At 44.9% G+C, this 23,742-nt stretch overlaps 1 protein-coding gene and 1 long non-coding RNA gene across 4 annotated transcripts in view; one reads left to right on the top strand and one right to left on the bottom strand.

Moving 5' to 3' along the window:
- The window catches only part of LOC147109688 (uncharacterized), a 65,959-nt gene extending 42,436 nt beyond the window's left edge, over positions 1-23,523 (bottom strand). Inside the window, exons 1-3 of one of the 2 annotated variants that reach the window (XR_015080335.1) lie at positions 23,454-23,523; positions 15,299-15,380; positions 8,645-8,709 (exon numbers count right to left, since the gene is read on the bottom strand). This is a non-coding gene — a long non-coding RNA (uncharacterized LOC147109688). The remainder of the gene's footprint in view (positions 1-8,644; positions 8,710-15,298; positions 15,381-23,453) is intronic. The other variant, XR_015080334.1, reaches the window with a different exon arrangement.
- Positions 23,524-23,673: 150 nt separating this feature from the next.
- The window catches only part of numb (NUMB endocytic adaptor protein), a 253,334-nt gene continuing 253,265 nt past the window's right edge, over positions 23,674-23,742 (top strand). The window contains exon 1 of one of the 2 annotated variants that reach the window (XM_086003789.1): positions 23,674-23,732. The gene's annotated coding sequence lies outside the window, so the exon portion shown is untranslated. The remainder of the gene's footprint in view (positions 23,733-23,742) is intronic. The other variant, XM_086003790.1, reaches the window with a different exon arrangement.

Raw genomic sequence — 23,742 nt, 5'->3', positions numbered from 1 at the left:
TCTCATCACTGGGTCAGATGGTGCCGGGTTCGAACCCCACTACAGACAGTCCCGTCTCTGGGCCAGACGATGCAGGGTTCTAACCCCCCTCGAGACAATCTTGTTTCTGGGCCAGACGATGCAGGGTTCAAACCCCACTCCAGACAGTCCCGTCTCTGGGTGAGATGGTGCAGGGTTCAAACCCCACTCCAGACTGTCCCGTCTCTGGGCCAGACGATGCACGGTTCAAACCACAATCCAGACAGACCCGTCTCTGGGTCAGACAGTGCAGGGTTCAAACCCCACTCCAGACAGTCCCGTCTCTGGGCCAGACTGTGGTGTATGTGCCTTTAAGAGCCCCGTGTACTGTAATGCCGGTAATGGCCACTCAGGCTATATAAGCCTGTATAGTGTCTTGTATCTGTTAGTTCACCTCCAGACTTTGTTCCGTAAACACCTGTGAAACCAACTCCTGCATTCCGTGTCTCCATTAACACACGGATACAACACAGACGATACAGGATTCAAACCCCACTCCAGACCGTCCCGTCTCTGGACCAGACGATGCAGGATTCAAACCCCACTCCACACAGTCCTGACTCTGGGTCAGACGGTACAGTGTTCAAACCCCACTCCAGACAGTCCCGTCTCTAGCCAGACGATGCAGGGTACTAGCCCCACTCCAGACAGTCCCATTTCTGGGCCAGACGATGCATGGTTCAAACCCCACTCCAGACAGTCTCGTCTCTGGTTCAGACGGTGCAGGATTCAAAGACCACTCCCGACCATCCCGACTCTGGGTCAGACGGTGCAGGGTTCAAACCCCACTCGAGACTGTCCCGTCCCTGGGTCAGAAGGTGCAGGATTCAAACCCCACTCCAGACAGTCTCGTCTCTGGGTCAGACGGTGCAGGGTTCAAACCCCACTCCAGACAGTCTCGTCTCTGGGTCAGACGGTGCAGGGTTCAAACCCCACTCCAGGCAGTCTCGTCTCTGGTTCAGATGGTGCAGGGTTCGAACCCCACTCCAGACATTCCCGTCTCTGTGTCAGACGGTGCAGGATTTTAACCCCACTCCAGACGGTCTTGACTCTGGTTCAGACGGTACAGGATTCAAACACCACTCCCGACCATCCCGACTCTGTGTCAGACAGTGCAGGTTTCAAACCCCACTCGAGACAGTCTTGTCTCCGGGTCAGATGGTGCAGGGTTCAAATTCCACTCCAGATAGTCTCGCCTCTGGGTCAGACAGTGTAGGGTTCAAACCCCAATCCAGACAGTCTCAACTCTGGGTCAGATGGTGCGGGGTTCGAACCCCACTCCAGACAGTCCTGACTCTGGGTCAGATGGTGCAGGGTTCAAACCCCACTCCAGAGAAGGCAATAGAGCAAGGTAGCAGTGGGGGAATTAGAAACCAGAGCGTGTCAGGAAGGGACAGAATGTATAATGATAAAGGTAAAGTAGTAAAAGGGGTAAAAGCAGGAATAAATCGTCAGAAAACATATTTGAAAGTTCTTTATCTGAATGCACGCAGCATTCGTAACAAAATAGACGAGTTGACGGTACAAATAACTACACATGGGTATGATCTGGTGGCCATTACGGAAACATGGCTGCAAGATGATCATGGGATATTTGACAATTAGGAAGGACAGACAGGAAGGAAAGGGAGGTGGGGTTGCTATGTTAATCAAGGATGGAATCACTGCAATAGTCAGAAATGATATTGGGTCAAAGGATCAGGATAGTGAAACAATTTGGGTGGAGATAAGGAATAATAAGGGGAAAAAGTCACTAGTGGGCGTAGTCTATAGGCCTCCTAACAGTTGCAACTCTGTTGGTCGGAGTATAAATCAGGAAATAGTTGGGGCTTGTAATAAGGGAACAGCTATAATCATGGGGGATTTTAACTTTCATATTGACTGGACTAATCAAATTGGGCATGGCAGCCTTGAGGAAGAGTTCATAGTGTGTATTAGGGACGGGTTCCTTGAGCAGTATGTAACTGAACTAACCAGGGGGCAGGCAATCTTAGATCTGGTCCTGTGTAATGAGACAGGATTAATAAAAAAGGTCCTAGTAAAGGATCCCCTTGGAATGAGTGACCATAATATGGTTCAATTCCAAATTCAGTTTTAGGGTGAGAGAGTTGGATCTAAAACCAGCGTACTGAGCTTAAATAAAGGAGACTATGAAGGTATGAGAGTAGAATTGACTAAAGTGGACTGGGGAAACAGATTAAAGTGTAAGACGGTACAAGAGCAGTGGTCTACATTCAAGGAGATATTTCACATCTTTCAAGATAAATATATTCCACTGAGGAAAAAGGGGAGTAAAAGAAAAGACAGCCATCCGTGGCTTAGTAAAGTAATAAAGGGTAGTATCCGACTGAAAACAAGGGCATATAAAGTAGCCAAATCTAGTGGGAGGATAGAAGATTGGGAAGCATTTAAAAGCCAGCAAATAATAACTAAAAGATTAATTAAGAAAGGGAAGATAGATTATGAAAGTAAACTAGCAAGAGTTTCTACAGCTATATAAAAAGAAAAAAGGTGGCTAAAATGAATGTTTGTCCCTTAGAGGATGAGACCGGGAAACTAGTGGTGGGGAACATGGAGATGGCAAAGACGCTGAACAAATATTTTGTGTCAGTCTTTACAGTGGAGGACACTAAAAATATCCCAACACTGGACAAACAGGGGGCAATGGGGGGGGGTGGGAGGAGCTAAACACGATTAAAATCACTAAGGAGATGGTACTCGGTAAAATAATGGGACTTAAGGCGGATAAATCCCCCGGACCTGATAGCCTACATCCTAGGGTCTTGAGAGAAGTGGCGGTAGGGATTGTGGATACATTGGTGATTATTTTCCAAAACTCCCTGGACTCAGGAAAGGTCCCGGCAGATTGGAAAACTGCTAATGTACACCCTTATTTAAGGAGGGAAGTAGACAAAAAGCTGGAAACTATAGACCAGTTAGCCTAACATCTGTGGTTGGCAAAATGTTGGAGTCCATTATTAAGGAAACAGTAACAGAGCATTTGGATAAACATAATTTAAGGGGAAGTCATGTTTGACAAATTTGCTCGAATTCTTTGAGGACGTAACATACAGGGTGGATAAAGGGGAACCAGTGGATGTGGTGTATTTGGACTTCCAAAAGGCATTTGACAAGGTTCCACACAAAAGATTACTGATCAAGATAAAAAATCACGGGATTGGGGGTAATATACTGGCATGGGTGGAAGATTGGCAATATAACAGAAAACAAAGAGTTGGGATAAATGGTTCGTTCTCGGGCTGGCAATCAGTAACTAGTGGTGTTCCGCAGGGGTCAGTGCTGGGACCCCAACTCTTTACAATCTATATTAACGATTTGGAGGAAGGGACCGAGTGCAACATATCCAAGTTTGCCGACGATACAAAGATGGGAGGGAAAGCAGTGAGTGAGGAGGACATAAAAAACCTGCAAAAGGACATAGACAGGCTAAGTGAGTGGGCAGAGATTTGGCAGATGGAATATAATATTGGAAAGTGTGAGGTTATGCACTTTGGCAGAAAAAAATCAAAGAGCAAGTTATTATCTAAATGGAGAGAAACTGCAAAGTGCTACAGTAATAAGAACATAAGAACATAAGTACAAAGGGATCTGGGGGTCTGATGCGCCATCAATTACTCAAAAGACTGAGGTTGAGCGAGTAACAATCAGGCTTTTATTAACTAAAGAATGAAGGTCTTGTCTCGAGTGGTCGACCCGTCCAGAATACTAAGGGACTGGGAGGTAGTCACTTATATACCTGGAATAGTGGGAGGAGTCAGCCGAGGCATGTCCAGACCTGTACCTAGTGGAATACACATACAGACACAGACAGGTATGACAGTGGTTTACCACAGGGTCCTAGTGCATGAAACACAAAAAGTTAGTATGCAGGTGCAGCAGGTGATCAGGAAGGCCAATGGAATCTTGGCTTTTATTGCAAGGGGGACGGAGTATAAAAACAGGGAAGTCTTGCTGCAGTTATACAGGGTATTGGTGAGGCCACACCTGGAATACTGCGTGCAGTTTTGGTTTCCATATTTAAGAAAAGATATACTTGCTCTCGAGGCGGTTCAGAGAAGGCTCACTCAATTGATTCCGGAGATGAGGGGGTTGACGTATGAGGAAAGGTCGAGTAGGTTGGGCCTCTACTCATTGGAGTTCAGAAGAATGAGAGGCAATCTTATCAAAATATATAAGATCGTGAGGGGGCTTGATCGGGTGGATGCGGTGAGGATGTTTCCACTGATGGGTGAGACTAGAACTAGGGGGCATAATCTTAGAATAAGGGGCTGCCCTTTCAAAACTGAGATGAGGAGAAACTTCTTCACTCAGAGGGTAGTAAATCTATGGAATTTGCTACCCAAGAGAGCTGTGGAAGCTGCAACATTAAATAAATTTAAAACAGAGATAGACAGTTTCCTAGCAGATAAGGGAATTAGGGGTTACGGGGAGAGGGCAGGGAAGTGGATGTGAATCTAGATTCGGATCAGCCACGATCGATCCTATTGAATGGCGGAGCAGGCCCAAGGGGCCGTATGGCCTGCTCCTGCTCCGACTTCTTATTATGTTCTTATGTCCAGACAGTCCCATCTCTGGGCCAGACGGTGCAAGGTTCAAGCCCCACTGCAGACTGTCCCGTCCCTGGGTCAGACAGTGCAGAGTTCAAACCCCACTCCAGGCAGTCTCATCTCTGGGTCAGACGGTGCAGGGTTCAAACCCCACTCCAGAGAGTCTCATCTCTGGGTCAGATGGTGCAGGGTTCGAACCCCACTCCAGACTGTCCCGTCTCTGGGTCTGACGGTGCAGGGTTCAAACCCCACTCCAGTCAGTCCCTTCGCTGGGCCAGACGGTGCGGGGTTGAAACCCCATTCCAGGCAGCCTAGTCTCTGGGCCAGATGGTGCACGGTTCAAACCTCAATCCAGACAGACCCATCTCTGGGTAAGATGGTGCAGGGTTCAAACCCCACTCCAGAGCGTCCCGTCTCTGGGTCAGAAGGTGCAGGGTTCAAACCCCACTCCAGACAGTCCTGTCTCTGGGTCAGACGGTGCAGTGTTCAAACCCCACTCCAGACAGTCTCGTCTCTGGGTCAGATGATGCAGGGTTCGAACCCCACTCCAGACATTCCCGTCTCTGTGTCAGACGGTGCAGGATTTTAACCCCACCCCAGACGGCCTCGACTCTGGGTCAGACGGTGCAGGGTTCAAACACCACTCCAGACAGTTCCGACTGTGGGTCAGACGGTGCAGGGTTCTAACCCCACTCCAGACAGTCCCGACTCTGGGTCAGACGGTGCAGGGTTCAAACCCCACTCCAGACTGTCTCGTCTCTGGGTCAGAGGGTGCAGGATTCAAACCCCACTCCAGACAGTCCTGTCTCTGGGTCAGACAGTGCAGGGTTCAAACCCCACTCCAGACAGTCCCGACTCTGGGTCAGAGGGTGCAGGATTCAAACCCCACTCCAGACAGTCTCGTCTCTGGGTCAGACGGTGCAGGGTTCAAACCCCACTCCAGACAGTCTCGTCTCTGGGTCAGACGGTGCAGGGTTCAAACCCCAATCCAGACAGTCCTGTCTCTGGGTCAGATGGTGCAGGGTTCAAACCCCACTCCAGACCGTCCCGGCTCTGGGTCAGATGGTGCAGGGTTCAAAACTCAATCCAGACAGTCCTGTCTCTGGGTCAGAGGGTGCAGGGTACGAACCCCATTCCAGATCGTCCCGTCTGTGGGTCAGATGTTGCAGTGTTGAAACCCCACTCTAGGCTCTCCCGTCTCTGGGTCAGATGGTGCAGGGTTCAAACGCCACTCCAGACCGTCCCGTCTCTGGGTCAGATGGTGTAGGGTTCAAACCCCTCTCCAGACAGTCTCATCTATGGGTCAGATGTTGCAAGTTTTGAACCCCACTCCAGACAGTCCCGTCTCAGAGACAGACGATGTACGGTGCAAACCTCACTCCAGACTGTCCCGTTGAGCGGGGACCGGAGCTCCAGCTCTGAATATCGGGTTGATATCCAGCAGGATACTCTCGTCTGGTGGGTGCGGGTGGCCTCCCCTCATTGTATGGGTTGTGGGAGCCCAAAAAACCCCCCCAACGTATAGGACTAAACCCACTATAGGCTGGTATAAAGATGGTTATGGCCATGGACGGAGCATTCACGTCGTAGCCTGTCACTGTCTCTTTAATCCCATGGGCTTTAATCTTGTTGAGATATGCAAATTCTGTGATGTCGAGTAATCCTTCTAACCCTCATTGTAGTTTTAAATCTTCACCTGAACCACTAGAAGATGCTTTGTTGCCCCTCAATGTAATATAAATGGGAAGAAACCAAACGAAAATGTTCTTTTTAATTTTGCTGAACTTTCTGAACTCTTTTTTTTGAGAGGAAAGCTCGGTCAGTTAAAGAGTATGACCCTTGAGTCTCTGCAAGTAAAACAGCTCAAATCTGGGTTTAAGAGAGAAATGTGAAAGGTAGAGATCATCTCCATTGAAGATCTCTTTATTTAGAAGTTGGAGCGCATTAATATTAATGAAGTCTTATCTCTCAGGAGTTCAATTTCTGTTTGACTTTTTGCATTGCCAAATGTGTGCTCGGGGTTTAACTCGAACTCATTTATTTTGGATACCCATTCGTTGATAATAGTGTCATTTGAAATGTTAATAGGGGGTCAGTCTGCTTGGTTTGTCTACTGTTGCCAAACAAAGATTGGGTGGGATTAACAAGGTCAACCACATGCAAAAGCAAATTTACGAGAGAAAGATCTTCAGAGTACAGTGTAAAGCAAACAGTCCCACAAAAGGCCAAGACTGCAAGAATTAGTATGCAAAAAAATTCACTTCACAAATATGTTTTGGACAATTGTCTGTCTTTGAGTCATTCATACAAAGAGTTTGCTATTTTGAGTTTAAACAGATAACACAACTTTGCAAATCCAATTTCATAAATTGCTTTTACCATTCAGAAGTACCAGATGAAACATCTAGGACCAGCATTTTGCCATCTTGGAGAACCCAAATCCTTTGAAAGTGAAATCCAAATAATAGTTCTGTTCCTCACCAGGAAATTAATTTTGGAACATAGGAACAGGAGTAGGCCATTCAGCACTCGAGTCTGTTCCGCCATTCAATGAGATCATGGCTGATCTGATAATAGTGAGAATGGATGCTTTGCTCCGATTTGAGAGTCAATTCAATGGCAATCGATCGCCTCCAGGATCAATTTTCTTTATCACTAGAGCTTTTGGGGCTTGTTCTGGGTCTCAGCTGACAAATCAGCTCTCACGTAGGCCAGACCATGTACAGGGGCCAGGTTTACCAATGCGATACTGGGGAGCTTGCTCCGTGATCTTTAGAAGAAGAAATGCCTTATTTGTGTTTAAAATGATTAAGATAGCATTTCCTACCAATTTGATTTTTGATATGCTAAAACCTTCCCTGGGGCAAATATTGCTGTGATTAAAACTCGCTCACTTATCTCAGATCCCAAGCCGCAGAAGCCTGCTGTATAATTATCAAATTTTGGTCTATGAGGATCTAATGGCCGAGTCTCATTAAAATGTAACTTTAACATAGCCAGCACTGGGAATGTTGAAAATAGCTAAAGCTGAAATGTCACAATATTCTACAAACAAGTGAAAATGAAGGGTGGGCCCATCAAACAGTTCCCATTCTGTCACAGTGCAGCTCATTTTCCCCCGGCCCCCCCAACTCCTAAGACACTCAGCTTTCCCCCTCCACTTACCGTGTCAGTTGTGGCTCAGTGGGTAGCACTCTCACCTCTGAATTAGGAGGTCGTGGGTTCGAGTCCCACTCCAGAGTCTTCAGCACATAATCTAGGGCGACACCTAGGGTAGTACTGAGGGTTTGGGAGTGTTGCACTGTTGGAGGGGCCGTCTTTCAGATGAGATGTTAAACCGAGGCCCCGTCTGCCCTCTCAGGTGGATGGAAAAGACCCCACGGCACTATTAGAAGAGCAGGGGAGTTCTCCCCAGTGCCCTGGCCAATATTAATCCCTCAACCAACACCAAAATCAGATCTGGTCACTATCTCATTGCTGTTTGTGGGATCTTGCTGTGCGCAAATTGGCTGTCGCGTTATCTGCATTACTAACAGCGACAATACTTCAATGGCTGAAGCCGTGAAAAGGTGCTATATAAATGCAAGTTCTTTCTTTAACAGGGGATGGAACAAGAACCCTGCTGCACTATGCCCCAGTGGGGCTTCTCAGCAAACATCTTGGCACATAGTAAAGTAATGCCCTATTTTTCATTTAAGTGATGTGGCGTGGAAGAACTGTACAACACAAGGTAGCTGTCAGATGGTTGTAAAGTTTATGTATAAATGTTGATGAACTTTTGCATGGCACCTGATAACAGTAGGAAGCAACACATCACGTGTTTGTAGAATGTTACCCAGTATAACAGAGATTGATGTTAAGAATGGCCAAGTGCATAACAGAGATGCTCATTTACACCAATATTTATGAGATGAAATATGAAAGAGTGAAAGATAAGTTGTGTGTAGGACTGGGGGACATACTCTTACCAGTACGAGCAGCTGTGGAAACAATATTAACTGCAAAACAAGTGACATATTTTGTAAACAAAGAAATGTAATGTAAACGAGAGTAGTTACATTTTTGCTCCTCGATGTTTATCCAGTGATTTACTAAGCCATACCGTGAAGGTCTCAGGTTTAATCTGAAAAAAATACTAGATTATCGCCTTCAGTCATTAAAATATACACTTTCAAAATTGCCAATTTGGATCTCCTGATTGCTCGGTGAGTTTACCAATTTCTGTAACCTCCTCCAGACCGACAACCCTCCGAGATCTCTGCGCTCCTCCAATTCGGGCCTCTTTCAGCTGCCTGAGCCCTAAGCTCAGGAATTCCTCCCTAAACCTCTCTGCCTCTCCCTCCTCCTTTAAGTCCCTGCTTCTTAAAACCTACCTCTTTGGCTAAGCTTTTGGTCAACTGTGCTAATATCTCCTTATGTGGCTCGGTGTCAAATTTTGTTTGATTATGCTCCTGTGAAGTGCCTTAGGATGTTTTACTAGGTTCGATGCACTATATAAATGCAAGTTGTTGTTGCTGAGCGAGCAGTATGAATCAGAAAAGTGCCAGGTTCGATGTCTAATTTGTGCTGAGTTAGGCGATCTCACCCAGGGCAGTGATAGGAGTACGACAATTCCCCTCAGTTTGTGGGGAAAGGAACAAAAAGAATGGTCAAGATTCCTGCACTAGTTCAGCGTCCAGGAACGACAGCTAAAGAGATCAAGGGATATGGGGAGAAGGCAGGGACAGGGTACTGAATTTGGATGATCAGCCATGATCTCATTGAATGGCGGAGCGGGCTCGAGGGGCCAAATGGCCTACTCCTGCTCCTATCTTCTAACCCCTGATGGGGAAGTGTGCATGTTTGAATGTTGGGTGAGGATAGGATTGGGCTCTGTTTATTACATATTACATTGAATGTACAGCACAGAAACAGGCAATTCTGCCATTTATGCTCCACACAAGCCTTCTCCCACTCCTCTTCAACTAAACCTATCTGAATAACTTTGTATTCCTTTCTCCCTCATAGGTTAATCTAGCTTCCCCTTAAATGCATCTATACTGTTCACCTCAACCACTCCATGCAAGTTCCATATTCTCACAAATCTATGGGTAAAGAAATTTCTACTGCATTCCTTATTGGATTTATTAATGACTCTCTTATATTGATGACCCCCAGATTTGGTCTATTTTTTGTTGGGGTTGAGATGTGAGTAAATGTCAATGGGGCACGGTATCAGAGCAAGCCTTCCGTCGACGGAAATAAACCCAGCAGGAAGTCAACGGGGTAAAAATTCCGATTTTTGGGCCCTGACTCGGCACTGCGCCTGAACCAAGAGACCCGAGGATCAATGGAAATTGTTCCTCAGGGCGAGCTGCGGCCCCAACCCTGTCTCCACAGGCAGCTCGCCCAAGTGAAGACATCAATGTCGGGCCACATGCCTCACCAGTAGAGGCTCCGAAGTAAGTTCTGACAGGGGCGATTGGAGGGGGCTGGGGTAAATCGCAACACCTGTGAAGTCAGGGGGAGCACCCCTGCTTCTTCTTGCTCCACAAAAAAAGGATCTCTTTTCTAAAAAAAAAACTGATATTTATGTTTGGTTGGCGGCCGCCCGATTAACATATTCAAAGATCTGGACACCCATTTTAAGATAGGCACCACGAATTTAGCAGTGGGACCAACGCTTGCGCAGATTGGGCGCAAGCCACCCTGCTGTTAAATTGGTATGCTCTGTGCCCGTTTCATGCCCAAAAAGTGGGTACAACACATACCAACATTTACCCCAACATCTTCAGGAACTAAGGGAAGAAGAGGAAAGTGGGGAAAGAAAATTACAAGTTATGATGATGATGTTATTTTGAATATCGGTCTGTTGGTTGTAAAGGACAAGCTGAATAAAAAAAGTACAAGGGCGAACCGAAAAACAAAGGCAGAGAGAGAGTATGAGAATAGATTAACAGGAAACATAAAAGGGAACCCAAAAGTTATATATGTATAAAAAAATAAAAGGGTATTCAAAGAAAGGGTGGGGCTGATTAGAGACCTAAAAAGCAGATCATCTTGTGGAGGCAGAGGGCATGGCTGAGGTGCTAAATAAGTACTTTGCATCTGTCTTCACTAAAGAGGGGGAGGCTACCAATATCATCTTCTTAGGCAGTCCCTCAGAACCGAGGATGACTTGCTTCCACATTAAAAATGAGTTCGCAGGTGACTGATGAGTCCAATGCGGGACCTACAGTCTCTGTCACAGGTGGGGCAGACGGTGGTTGAAGGGGCAGGTGGGTGGGGTGCTTGGGTTGACGTGCGCTCCTTGTGCTGGGCTTCCGCTTGCTCCTGAAGAGACTCTAGGTGTTCGGCGCCTTCCCGTATGCTTCTCCTCCACTTTGTGTGGTCTTGGGCCAGGGATTCCCAGGTGTCGGTGGGGATGTTACACTTTCTCAAGGAGGCTTTGAGGGTGTCCTTGAAGTGTTTCCTCTGCCCACCTGGGGCTCTCTTGCCGTGCCGGAGCTCTGAGTAGAGCGCTTGTTTTGGGAGTCTCGTATCGGGCATGCGGACAATGTGACCTGTCCATCGGAGCTGATTGAGCGCGGTCAAAGCTTCGATGCTGGGGATGTTGGCCTGAGCGAGAACACGGACGTTGGTGTGCCTATCCTGCCAATGGATTTGCCGTTGGTGGTAGCTCTCCAGTGCTTTGAGGTGCCTGCTGTACATGGTCCATGTCTCTGAGGCATACAGCAGGGCGGGTATCATTGCTGCTCTGTAGACCATGAGCTTAGTGCCGGGTTTGAGGTCCTGGTCTTCAAACACTCTCTTCCTCAGGTGACCGAAGGCTGCACTGGCACACTGAAGGCGGTGTTGGACTTCGTCGTCGACGTCTGCCCTTGTTGACAGTAGGCTCCTGAGGTATGGAAAGTGGTCCACTTTGTCCAAGGTCTTGTCGTGGATTTTGATAATCGGGGGGCAGTACTGTGTGGTGAGGACAGGTTGGTAGAGGACCTTTGTCTTACGGATGTTTAGTGTAAGGCCTATGCTCTCGTACGCTTTGGTGAAGGTGTTGACGATGGTTTGGAGTTCGACCTCCGAGTGAGCGCAGACACAAGCGTCATCTGCATACTGTAATTTGACGACAGAGGATGGGATGACCTAGGATCTGGACTGGAGGCGACGGAAGTTGAACAGTTACACATCTACGGCCCAAGCACCCAAGGCCCTACCCCACTGCGGGCCAAGAACGGAGAGGTACTGATCAAGGACAGAGAGGCAGTCAGTGCTCGCTGGAAGGAGCACTTCGAACATCTCCTTAACCGTGACTCTGTCTTCGACGCGAGTGTCCTGAACTCCATCCCGCAGCATGCTACCCGCCACCATCTCAGCACAACCCCAGCCCGGCATGAGGTTGAAAAGGCCATCTGACAACAACAAGGCCTCAAGAGCAGATGGAATCCCCGCCGAGGCACTAAAGCATGGCGGAGAAGTACTACTGGCGCGAATTCATGAACTCTTTTCTCTTATCTGGAAGGAAGAGAGCATGCCAGGGGATCTCAGAGACACCGTAATTGTGACCATCTTCAAGAAAGGTGACAAGTCCGACTGCAGTAATTACAGGAGTTTCCCTGCTGTCTACCACAGGGAAGGTCATCGCAAGAATCCTCCTCAATCGCCTTCTCCCAGTGGCCGAAGAGCTCCTCCCAGAGTCGCAATGCGAATTCCGCCCACTAAGGGGCACAATGGACATGATCTTCACTGCATGTCAATTACAAGAGAAATGCAGGGAACAGCACCAACCGCTGTACATGGCCTTCTTTGATCTCACAAAGGCCTTCGACACTGTCAACCGTGAGGGATTATGGAGTGTCCTCCTCAAATTCGGCCGCCCTCAAAAGTTTGTCACTATCCTCTGCCTGCTTCACAGCGGCATGCAAGCCATGATCCTGACCAATGGTTCCACCAGACCCAATTCACGTACGAACCGGGGGCAAGCAAGGCTGTGTCATCGCACCAACGCTCTTCTCGATCTTCCTTGCTGCAATGCTCCATCTCACCCACAGTAAGCTCCCCACTGGAGTGGAGCTAATTTTACCAATGCAGTAGTAAAGGAGGAGGCATTAACGATATTGGCTAGGATAAAAATCGATATAAAGTGGAGGTACTTATTAGGTTGGCAGCACTCAAAGTAGAAAAGTCACCCAGATGGAATGTATCCTTGGTTGCTGAGGGAAATAAGAGTGGAAATTGCAGAGGCTCTGGCCACAATCTTCCAATCACCTTAGATATAGGAGTGGTGCCAGAGGACTAGAGGATTGCAAATGTTACATCCCTGTGCAGTAAAGGGGAGGGATAAACCCAGCAACTACAGGCCAATCAGCCTAACTTCAGTGGTGGGGAAACTTATAGAAACATTAATCAGAGACAAAGTTAATTGGCACTTGGAAAAGTATGGACTAATAAATGAAAGCCAGCATGGATTTGTTAAAGACAAATCATGTTTGACTAACTTGATTGAGTTCTTTGATAAAGTAACGGAGGGGGTTGATGAGGGTAGTGCAGTCAATGTTGTGTATATGGAGTTTCAAAAGACATTTGATAAAGTACCGCTCATGGGATTAAAGGGGCAGTTGCAGCACAAAACTGACTAAGGGACAGAAAGCAGAGAGCAGTGGTGAACGGTTGTTTTTCAGACTGGAGGGAAGTATACAGTGGTGCTCCCCAGGGATTGGTATTAGGACCACTGCTCTTTTTGATTAATATTAAATGACCTCGATTTGGGTATACAGGGCATAATTTCAAAGTTTGCAGATGACATGAAACTAGGAAATGTAGTAAACAGTGAGGATAATAACAGACTTCAGGAGGACATAGACAGACTGGTGAAATGGGCAGACACCAATGTTCCCTTTAAGCTGCGATCCGCGTGGTTGCACAGCGTCTGAAGGTCCCGCGCAGCCAGCTTTTAAGTGGAAAAACCGCGTATACACGGTACTTTGAATGGGCCGCGCGGCCCCAAAAACAATTACAGGGAACACTGGCAGCCACATGGCAGATGAAATTTAAGCACAGAAGTATTAAGTGATTCATTTTGGTAGGAAGAATGAGGAGAAGCAATATAAACTAAATGGTACAATTTTAAAGGGGGTGCAGGAGCAGAGAGACCTGGGGGTGTACGTACATAAATGATTGAAGGTGGCAGGACAGGTAGAGAAAGCTGTTAAAAAGGCATACGGGATCCTTGGCCGTACAAAGAGAGGCATAGAGTTCAAAAGTAAGGAAGTTATGCTGAAGCTTTATAAAACACTGGTTAGGCCCCAGCTGGATTCTTGTGGCCAATTCTGTGCACCACACTTTAGGGAGCATGTCAAAGCCTTAGGCAGGATGCAAAGGAGATTTACTAGAATGGTACCAGCGATAAGAGACTTCTACGCAGAGAGGCTAGAGAAATTGGGTTTGATCTCCTCACAGCAGAGAAGGTTTAAGAGAGATTTGACAGATGCGTTCAAAATCCTTGAGGGTTTTGAATGAGTAAATAAAGAGAAAATGCTTCCAGTGACAGAAGGGTCAGTAACCAAAGGACATAGTACAGTAATTGGCAAAAGAGGCAACAGGAGGAAAATAAATTTATGCAGAGAGTTGTGATCTGGATTGCACAGCCTGAAAGGGCGGTGGAAGCAGATTCAATAGTAACTTTCAAAAGGAAATTGGATAAATACTTGAAGGGGAAACATTTGCAGGGCTATGGGGAAAGAGAAGGGGAGAGGGACTAATTGGACAGCTCATTCGAAGAGCCGGCAAAGGCATGATGGGCCAAATGGCCTCCTTCTGTGCTGTATCATTCCATGATTTGACTACTCATCCTTGCTGACACATTTTTCTGCAATCTATTATTTCAGGCAAGGTGCACTCAGATGAGTCAAGTACAGAGCATACATAGAAATTTCTGCTTTGTCTTATAGATAATCTCGTGTGTCAGTTTACTCAATCTGTATTATTCTCCTCTCTGAGTCAGACACAGAAGTGAGGGAATGCTGCATTGCTGAAGGTGCAGTCTTTCAGATATGACTGTGACAAGAATGAAGCATTTATCTAGCCTGAGCTTGGTATTGGATCTGGTAATTTTGTCATGGTATGCGAGAAGCTGAAAACCAACTGCACTCACACAAATCCTGCCTCAGGCTAAATCAATGTTATGGTTCGAAGAATATTTGGCTATCTCCAGGTTGTTTGCTTGAGGAAGGAACCATGCCACACAATTCAAATATTAATAGGCTGTGTGACTGGTTGGCAGCTCCTTTTCAATTTATGCGATGGTTATTCAAATACCCCAAAGTCCCAGTAAGTAACCATTTTGGAGCTATTGATTAACCTGGAGCTTTTCAGTAATCTTCGAGTTTGATCTGGAATCTGCAGAGACAGGTTGTCTGACAAGAACCTCATACGAAAATCAGCTAAGCAGACACTCCTGTAGTTGCTGAGAATATAAAAGAATGGGTACATATAACAATAACAATAACACCTTGTATTTATATAGTGCCTTTAATGTAGTAAAATGTCCCAAGGTGCTTCACAGCAGTTAGAAGACAAAAAAGACATAAATTTGACATATATAAAACATAATAATTATAAAATATCAATGTGGAGTTTGCAAACCATTTATTATTTCCCTTATACGAGGAGTTACTGTAGTCTAACATTTACTGTAAATATATAAATATCTATTATTTAACTGCTTGTTCACTTACTGTTCAACAATTTCAATTGGCAATTGAAGCCTAGAACAAGGCAGTGTTCATTCTGCCATTTTTCAAAGATGCGAGGAAGATGCTGTGGAGGCAACAACAACAACTTGTATTTATATAGCACCTTTAACATAGTAAAACATCCCAAGGTGCTTCATAGGAGTATTGGAAGGCAAACAATTTGACACCAAGCCACATAAGGGGAAATTAGAGCAGATAACCAAAAGATGTAGAGGCATAGGATAGTACCATTAGCTGAAACAACTTAAATGAAAGATTTCTGCGCCCTGTACATCACGATGAGTGTGAACACTCAAGATGTAAGGAGTAAGGTTTCACTTCAGAGAATAGTCCAGAACACCAAAACCAAAGATATATCTACTGTTAGAGGATGGGTGTTCTTACTTAAAGTTAATAAATGACACCTCAAACTAATAGGGCTCAAAGCATTTACTGTTGATGCTCATAGAAATTAAGCATACAGTGATATCTATTATTGACAATAATTAAACATACACTTACGGTGATAACCTGTGAGTTCACCGGAGAAGTTAAACATGTTAGTTTTCAGTGCGAGGATTTTCAAGGCTGATCAGGCCTCATCGAATTCTGGGCTATCTCTGCTAACACCCACTCTTTTACACCTTTTTTCCCAATGCTCTGTAGCATTAACTCATTCAATTAGCCGTTCCCCTTATCCCTTATCAATAACTTTAATTTTAACAAGCACAACTCCCCAAGCCTCGTCATAGTTCAGTCAAGGTGAAGCGGTCAATCAAATCATTCAACTGGAGACAGTATCAGAGAGATTGATGAACAAGTGCCCCTACAGGCTATGTTATCACTTGACCACATTCCTAACACAGATGTGACCTTGGAGGAGTTAATATTCGTAGCTATCCCATGTGGATAGGCCTCAAGAATCAATGGAAATTATAATGTCTTGAATTGGTGGTCAGAACACATCTTTGCTCATTATATCCTGGGAGGACATTTAACTGCCATAAAGATACATAGATACATAGATACATAGAAGATAGGAGCAGGAGTAGGCCATTCGGCCCTTCGTGCCTGCTCCGCCATTTAATGAGATCATGGCTGATCCTTTAATTCAGTATCCCGTCCCCGCCTTCTCTCCGTAACCCTTAACCCCTTTTGCCCGTAGAAATATATCTAATTCCCTCTTAAATATATTTAATGAGCTGGCGTACACTGCCCTCTGTGGCAATGAGTTCCACAGGTTCACCACTCTCTGAGTGAAGAAATTCCCCCTCATCTCTGTCCTAAATGGTTTAGCCCTTATCCTTAAATTATGTCCTCTAGTTCTGTTCTCACCCGCCAAGGGAAACATTCCTTCTGCATCCAGTCTGTCTAGACCTGTCAGAATTTTATACACTTCTATGAGGTCCCCTCTCAATCTTCTAAACTCCAGTGTGTACATCCCTAAACTACATAGTCTCTCCTCATAGGTCATTCCCGCCATTCCTGGTATCAGCCTGGTGAATCGCCGCTGCACCCCCTCCATGGCAAGAACATCCTTCCTCAGATGAGGCGACCAAAACTGTACACAGTACTCGAGGTGTGGTCTCACCAGTGCCCTGTACAGCTGCAGCAAGGTATCCCTGTTCCTGTATTCTAACCCTTTTGCTATGAAGGCCAGCATACCGTTTGCCTTCTTGACCGCCTGTTGCACCTGCATGCTCGCCTTCAGTGACTGGTGTACAAGAACACCCAGGTCTCTCTGTACTTCCCCCTCTCCCAATCTATTGCCATTTAAATAATAATTTGCCCTCCCGTTCCTGCACCCAAGGTGGATAACTTCGCACTTGTCCACATTATAGTGCATCTGCCATTTATCCGCCCAATCGCCCAGTCTGTCCAAATCGCTCTGGAGCTTCCTGGTCTCTTCCTCTGAGCCCACCCCACCTCCTAGTTTAGTGTCGTCTGCAAATTTGGAAATGCTGCATCCGACTCCCTGATCCAGGTCATTAATGTAAATTGTGAACAGCTGGGGGCCCAGGACAGATCCCTGTGGTACCCCACTTGTTACTGCCTGCCATTCAGAAAATGAGCCGTTTATTCCAACTCTCTGTTTTCTATCTGACAGCCAGTTCCCTATCCACGCCAAAACTTCCCCCTTTATCCCATGAGCCTCAATTTTCCATGCTAATCTTTTATGTGGGACCTTATCGAAGGCCTTTTGGAAGTCCAGGTACACCACATCTACTGGCTCTCCCCCATCTATTCTACCAGTTACTCCCTCAAAAAATTCCAATAGATTAGTCAAGCACGATTTACCCTTTGTAAATCCATGTTGACTCTGTCCTATCCTGTCCCCATTTGCTAAGTGCTCCGCTATTTCATCCTTAATGATGGACTCCAGCATTTTGCCCACAACTGATGTAAGGCTTACAGGTCTGTAATTACCTGCTTTTTCCCTACCCCCCTTTTTGAATAGTGGGGTAACGTTAGCTACCCTCCAATCCATCGGCACTGTTCCCGAGTCTAATGAATTCTGAAAAATCATCCTTAGTGCATCCGCTATCTCTAGGGCCACCTCCTTCAGTACCCTAGGATGCATGTTATCAGGCCCTGGGGATTTGTCCACCTTCAATCCCTTTAGCTTCCTTAACACCATATCCTTAGAGATATTGATTTGCGTCAGTTCCTCCTTTGCCAATGTCCCTATTTTTCCCGATATCCCAGGGAGGTTTTTTGTGTCTTCCTTCGTAAAGACTGACCCAAAGTATGCATTTAGTTGATCTGCCATTTCCTTATTTCCCATTATATATTCCCCCGTATCTGACTGCAATGGACCAACTTTGGTTTTCACCAGTCTTTTCCTTTTGATATATTTATAAAAGCTTTTGGAGTTAGTTTTTATATTTTCCGCCAGCTTGTTTTCGTAAGCTATTTTGCCCCTCTTGATCATGCCCTTTGCCCTCCTTTGCTCTATCTTAAACTGTTCCCAATCTTCCGCTCTGGCGCTTTTTTTGGCTATTTTATACGCCCTATCTTTGGATTTTATGCTGTCTCTAATTTCCCCTGTTATCCACGGTTGAGTCACCTTTTTAGATTTCCTTTTATGCCAGATTGGTATACACAATTTTTGCAATTTTGTCATTCTATCTTTAAATGTTTGCCATTGTTTATCTACCTCCAGTCCTCTCAGGAACGTTGTCCAATCAGACCTACTCAGTTCCCGTCTCATGGCATCATAATTCCCCTTGTTTAAATTCAGGACCTTAGTCTCTGAGTCAATTTCTTCGCTCTCCATTTCGAGTGAGAAATCGATCATGTTATGATCGCTCTGACCCAAGGGTCCCCGTACAACAAGATTACTGATTAGTCCCTTCTCATTGCACAGTACCCAGTCCAATATAGCCTGTTCCCGAGTTGGTTCCTCGACATATTGATCCAGATAACCATCCCTTAAACACTCAAGGAATTCCTCCTCCTCATTATTTTTACTGATTAGGCTAGTCCAATCTATATGTAAGTTAAAGTCACCTATGATGACAGCTGTGCTCTTATTGCACGCTTCTCTAATTTCCCTCGTGATGCCCTCCCTAACCTCTATTTTACTATTTGGAGGCCTATATACCACTCCTATTAATGTTTTTCGCCCCTCGCTATTTCTTAGCTCCACCCATATAGATTCTGTATTAACTGAGTTAATATCCTTCCTTTCAATTGCATTTATCCCCTCTTTTACTAGCAATGCTACCCCTCCTCCCTTTCTTTTTTGTCGATCCTTCCTAAATACTGAGTACCCCTGTATGTTAAGCTCCCAGCCCTGCTCACCCTGCAACCATGTTTCCGTAATCCCAATTAGATCATAATTATTAACCTCTATTTCCACAGCTAATTCATCTACCTTGTTCCTGATGCTTCTCGCATTAAGGTATAAAACCCTCAGGCTTTTTTTATGCTCACATTTTTTATGAATTAGTTTGGCCCTTTGTTTTTTGTTCCTCACCCTTTTACCATTTATTTCTGTCTGCCTTTCCTCTATTTCACTACATAGGTTTCTATGTCCAGTATCTAAATGTTTCTCTGCAAAGCTGGAAGATCTATGGGTGTAGAAGTAGCCATTCTGTTATTTCGAGCCTTGAAAGATAGACAAAGAAAGCCAGTTTACCGCTGTTGAATCTCTTATCAACTAAAGATTGTCGCTGCCTGTTCTGTGTTTCTGCAATAACTCTCAATTCCCACTGTCCTAACAAAAACTCACTTAAAAATCTAAAAGTTAATATAAAGAAATTAATATATAAAAAGAGCAGTGCCATCTGAGTCACCATTTTCTTACATCTACAGTAAAAAGACCCAAAAATGTAACAGACATTAAACCTAAGTCCTGTCCATTGTTTGAGGTGGAATTTAAAGGTCCCACGGTTCTATTCTGAGAAGAGCAGGGAGTTGTCGGCAATGTCTTGGCTAACATTTCCCCCTCAGGCAACAGCATAAGATTAACAATTAACATGTAGTTCATCTCATCGCTGCTTGTTGGATCGAGCTATGCACAAACTGACTGCTGTATCTGATTTAGTAACAACTGCACTTTACAATTTCATTGTAGGTGATGCACTTTGATGTTTCTGAGAGAGGTGATAAGGTGCTTTATTAATACAAGTCTTTTTTTCTTTGTGAAAGGAATTGTAACAGAGTGAGAGGGAAGATATGTGAGCATAGATTTTTGAACGCTCTGAATCCGCTATAGGGGTACAACTTTAAGAAATTGTATAAAATGTCAATGGTCAAGGCAAAGTGGTATAGCTTTAAGAAATCTTTAAAGGCAATTAAGGTCAATCAGGAAGAATTTCCAGCCTGGAAGAATAAAAGGCAGGGAAATGGTTCAGTTAAGGAAGGTGCTGAGAGTAAGAATCTGTAAGCTGGAAAGTGATCCCTATTACTGTTTTGTTCATCTCTGCACTTAGACACCACTGCTGTGGGTGAATAAACCTTACTGTTTTTTTACATGACACTCGACTCTACATGTTGAATTGACTACAGGGTCCAAGGACTGTTTCAGAATGAATAAATAAATGTTAGCATAGCATTTGGATGCATCATCAGCAATGCAATTGGGCAATTAAGTATCTATACATTTTTACAAAACATTAAATTTTGTCACAAAATATAGTTGTCATTCTACTACTGCCTTATGACTGAATGGTGGAAAAGACTGAGCTATGGTCTGTTCCTTGATTGCCATCAGTGTGTTTCCTGATCAGAAAAGAGAAAAGAAAAAGACAGACATTTAACATTTCACAACCTCAGGATGCCCCAAAGTACTTTACAGCCAAGGAAACACTGCTGCATTGTAAATAACAACAGAAAATGCTGGAAAAACTCAGCAGGTCAGGCAACATCCGTGGAGAGAAATTTGAGTTGACGTTTCGGGTTTGACCCTTCTTCAAAACTGGAGAGAAAAGGAACTAGATCGAAGGCAGGGCTGCGATCGGACAAAAGAATAAAAGAACCAAAAGAAGTAAAAGAGATTAGAAGCTAGTCGTCTAGCTTCTAATCTCTTTTACTTCTTTTGGTTCTTTTATTCTTTTGTCCGATCGCAGCCCTGCCTTCGATCTAGTTCCTTTTCTCTCCAGTTTTGAAGAAGGGTCAAACCCGAAACGTCAACTCAAATTTCTCTCCACGGATGTTGCCTGACCTGCTGAGTTTTTCCAGCATTTTCTGTTGTTATTTCGGATTTCCAACATCTGCAGTATTTTGCTATCGTACTGCTGCATTGTAGTCACTGTAATAATGTAGGAAACAGGCTGCCAATTTTGTGTACAGCAAGGTCCCACACACAGCACTGAGATAATGATCAGATAATCTGTTTTAGTGATGTTGGTTGAGGAATAAATATTGGCCAGGACACGGGGGAGAACTCCGCTGCTCTTCTTCCAATACTGCTATGGGATCTTTTATATCCACAAGGCGGCAGACGGGACCTCGGTTGACTGTCTCATCCGAAAGACGGCACCTCCTACAATGCAGCACTCCCTCGGTACTGAACTGGGAGTGTCAACCTGGATTATTAGCTCAAGTCTCTGGAGTGAAACTTGAACCCACAACCTACTGACTGAGGTGAAAGTGCTAGCCACGGAGTCACAACTGACAACCCAGGAAGTGAACTTAGAACAAGGTGAACCGAACACATTAGCTTTATAATAACAGAAAATGCTGCAAAAACTCAGCAGGCCAGCAACATCCGTGGAGAGAGAAATAGAGTCAATGTTTCAGGTCAAAGTTTTATGTTGGCTCAGTTAGAGCAGCTTTGTCACCTGCTCTACAACACCCATCGATACCGACAGTCAATCGGTGTCTAATGAGCTCAATTGGCATTCAGCTTTTGGACTTCAATCTGCAGTCGTATTTGAAGGCCAACTTTTATTGCTCTAGTTATTTTTTTGCTCAGTCTAGCTTTCCTTCTAGGGGATGTGTTCAGCTAAAATGGGTGAGTAAATGTAAACTGAACTTGATGTTCATTAATCATTACCAATAAATCTCCATCCGGTGGCTCAATAAAAAACTGCCAAAGGCATGACTCCTGAGACAGCAGTTTCAATCTTCCAAAAGGGGAAGTGTGAAGCAAACGATACAATTATACCAAAGGAGAGGCATTTGTGCATACCAAATATGATTCTTTTAAAGATTGACAGATTAACTTGACAGCTTTCCTCTGACAGGTTATTCAGTTCACCAGTTTGCCTTTATGAAGTAATGAAAGGGTTCACACAAACAATATAGTGCTTGTTTTAGTGAATTGATTTATTATACTGCCAACTAGATCTTTAGTCAATGATTATCTTTTGTAGCTGGTGATATACGAAAGTGTCTCTTTCCTCCCTCTCCGGAAAATAAGTAATTTTCCTGGAGTATGGTTCCACAGGCATCAGTGATCCTCACCAACTGGTCTCAAATGTAGATCGTAGAGAGTTATTATCTGCAGTTTGGGGAAATTATTTGGGGGAAAATATAACTGTGGTTGATTTTCTCCTCTAATCTCTCCTTCCCTAGTCCAGACACTGCTGGTTGGGCAGAGATCAACTCACTCTGTTAGGACATGAGAGTGAATCTTGTAGTCTGTCTAGCCTAGTACAACAGCTGGTGCCTTTACTCATTGGATTACCTGAGGAACTACATAAATCCTACAGTAAAATTCAAAAAGTTATATTGCTTCATTTGCAGCTGGATTTTTGGAGAGACTTAAAATTAACAGGCATAAAAGATTGCAATAGATTGCCATAGAAAATATGCCCAAGTTTTCCATTGCTTTGTATTAATCACTAGGCAAAGAGGACTGGAAAATGAGAGCTAATAAAGAACAACTTGCACTTCACAGCAGTGTTATCCAACAAAATTTGACACCGAGGCACATAAGGAGAAATTAGGGCAGATGACTAAAAGCTTGGCCAAAGAGGTGGATTTTAAAAAGTGTCTTAAAGGAAGAGAGAGGTGGAGTGCTTTTGGAAGGGTAATCCTGACCTTAGGGCCTTGGCATCTGAGGGCACAACTGCCAATGGTGAAGCGATTGAAATCTGGGATGTACAAAAGGCCAGAATCAGAGGGTTGTAGGATGTTGTCATAAGTTTGAGAAGCAAACAGGTAGCAATAGGAACTGGTATCATTAAACACAGAAGCAAAGAGTGGACTTTAAATAAAAACAGAACTCTGGTGCACAGTTTGCATTTTATTCATAGATGGACAATCCACTCCAAAACCAGACTGTCTGGTCATAAACAAGATAGACAACAATCCTAGATTGGCTATTTTATTCAACAAGGCTTTACCTAATAGTTTGAGTTTCCTACTCTTGGCTGTCCCATCATGGAGTGCAAGACAGACTTCACTACATTTAAAAAAAAGACAAAAACGCAAAGCAACTCACCACTAAAAACAATTTCAAAAGTAATATTATTATTAGGCATAATAACTAACACTCCATACCCGTCCTTGATGCCTGAAAACTCCACCTTTGGTAGGTCAAAATAACCAGATGCCCCAAACAATTTAAAATAAATGGTTGGTTGGTTGGCAGAATGATACAAACACTGGGTGAAATCCTTAATCTTTGTTCTACCTGAATAATAAAAAGCGCAGGCAAGTAGGTGAAACTTCCCCCAACACACCCACTCTCACCTCCCTTCCTCACCTGTCCTTCTTGTTCCTCTCGGGAACAGCGGGCGAGCTCGATGCGCATGCGCCATGGCGGTGGTGACGGCGGTTGGGAGAGAGCGCGCACGCTCTGACCTCAACGCGACGCGACTTGACGGGCACCGCTTCCAGCCAATTGGCACGAGGCGTGGAGCAGACGCGTACACCTTGGCGACCAATGAGAATGCAGTAGTGGAGGGGGGCGAGGCAGGCTGTAATGGTCCTCCTCCCACAGCCCCCCGGACGAGAAAACGCGAGTTGGGTTGCGCAGTAGCAGGTGAGGCTGG

This window comes from Somniosus microcephalus, chromosome 12 (assembly GCF_052327205.1).
Source record: "Somniosus microcephalus isolate GS21.2 chromosome 12, FLI_Smic_1.0, whole genome shotgun sequence".
Lineage (NCBI taxonomy): Eukaryota > Metazoa > Chordata > Chondrichthyes > Squaliformes > Somniosidae > Somniosus > Somniosus microcephalus.
Note: the sequence above shows the minus strand (reverse complement) of the source record. Positions and strands in the feature narration are given on the sequence as shown.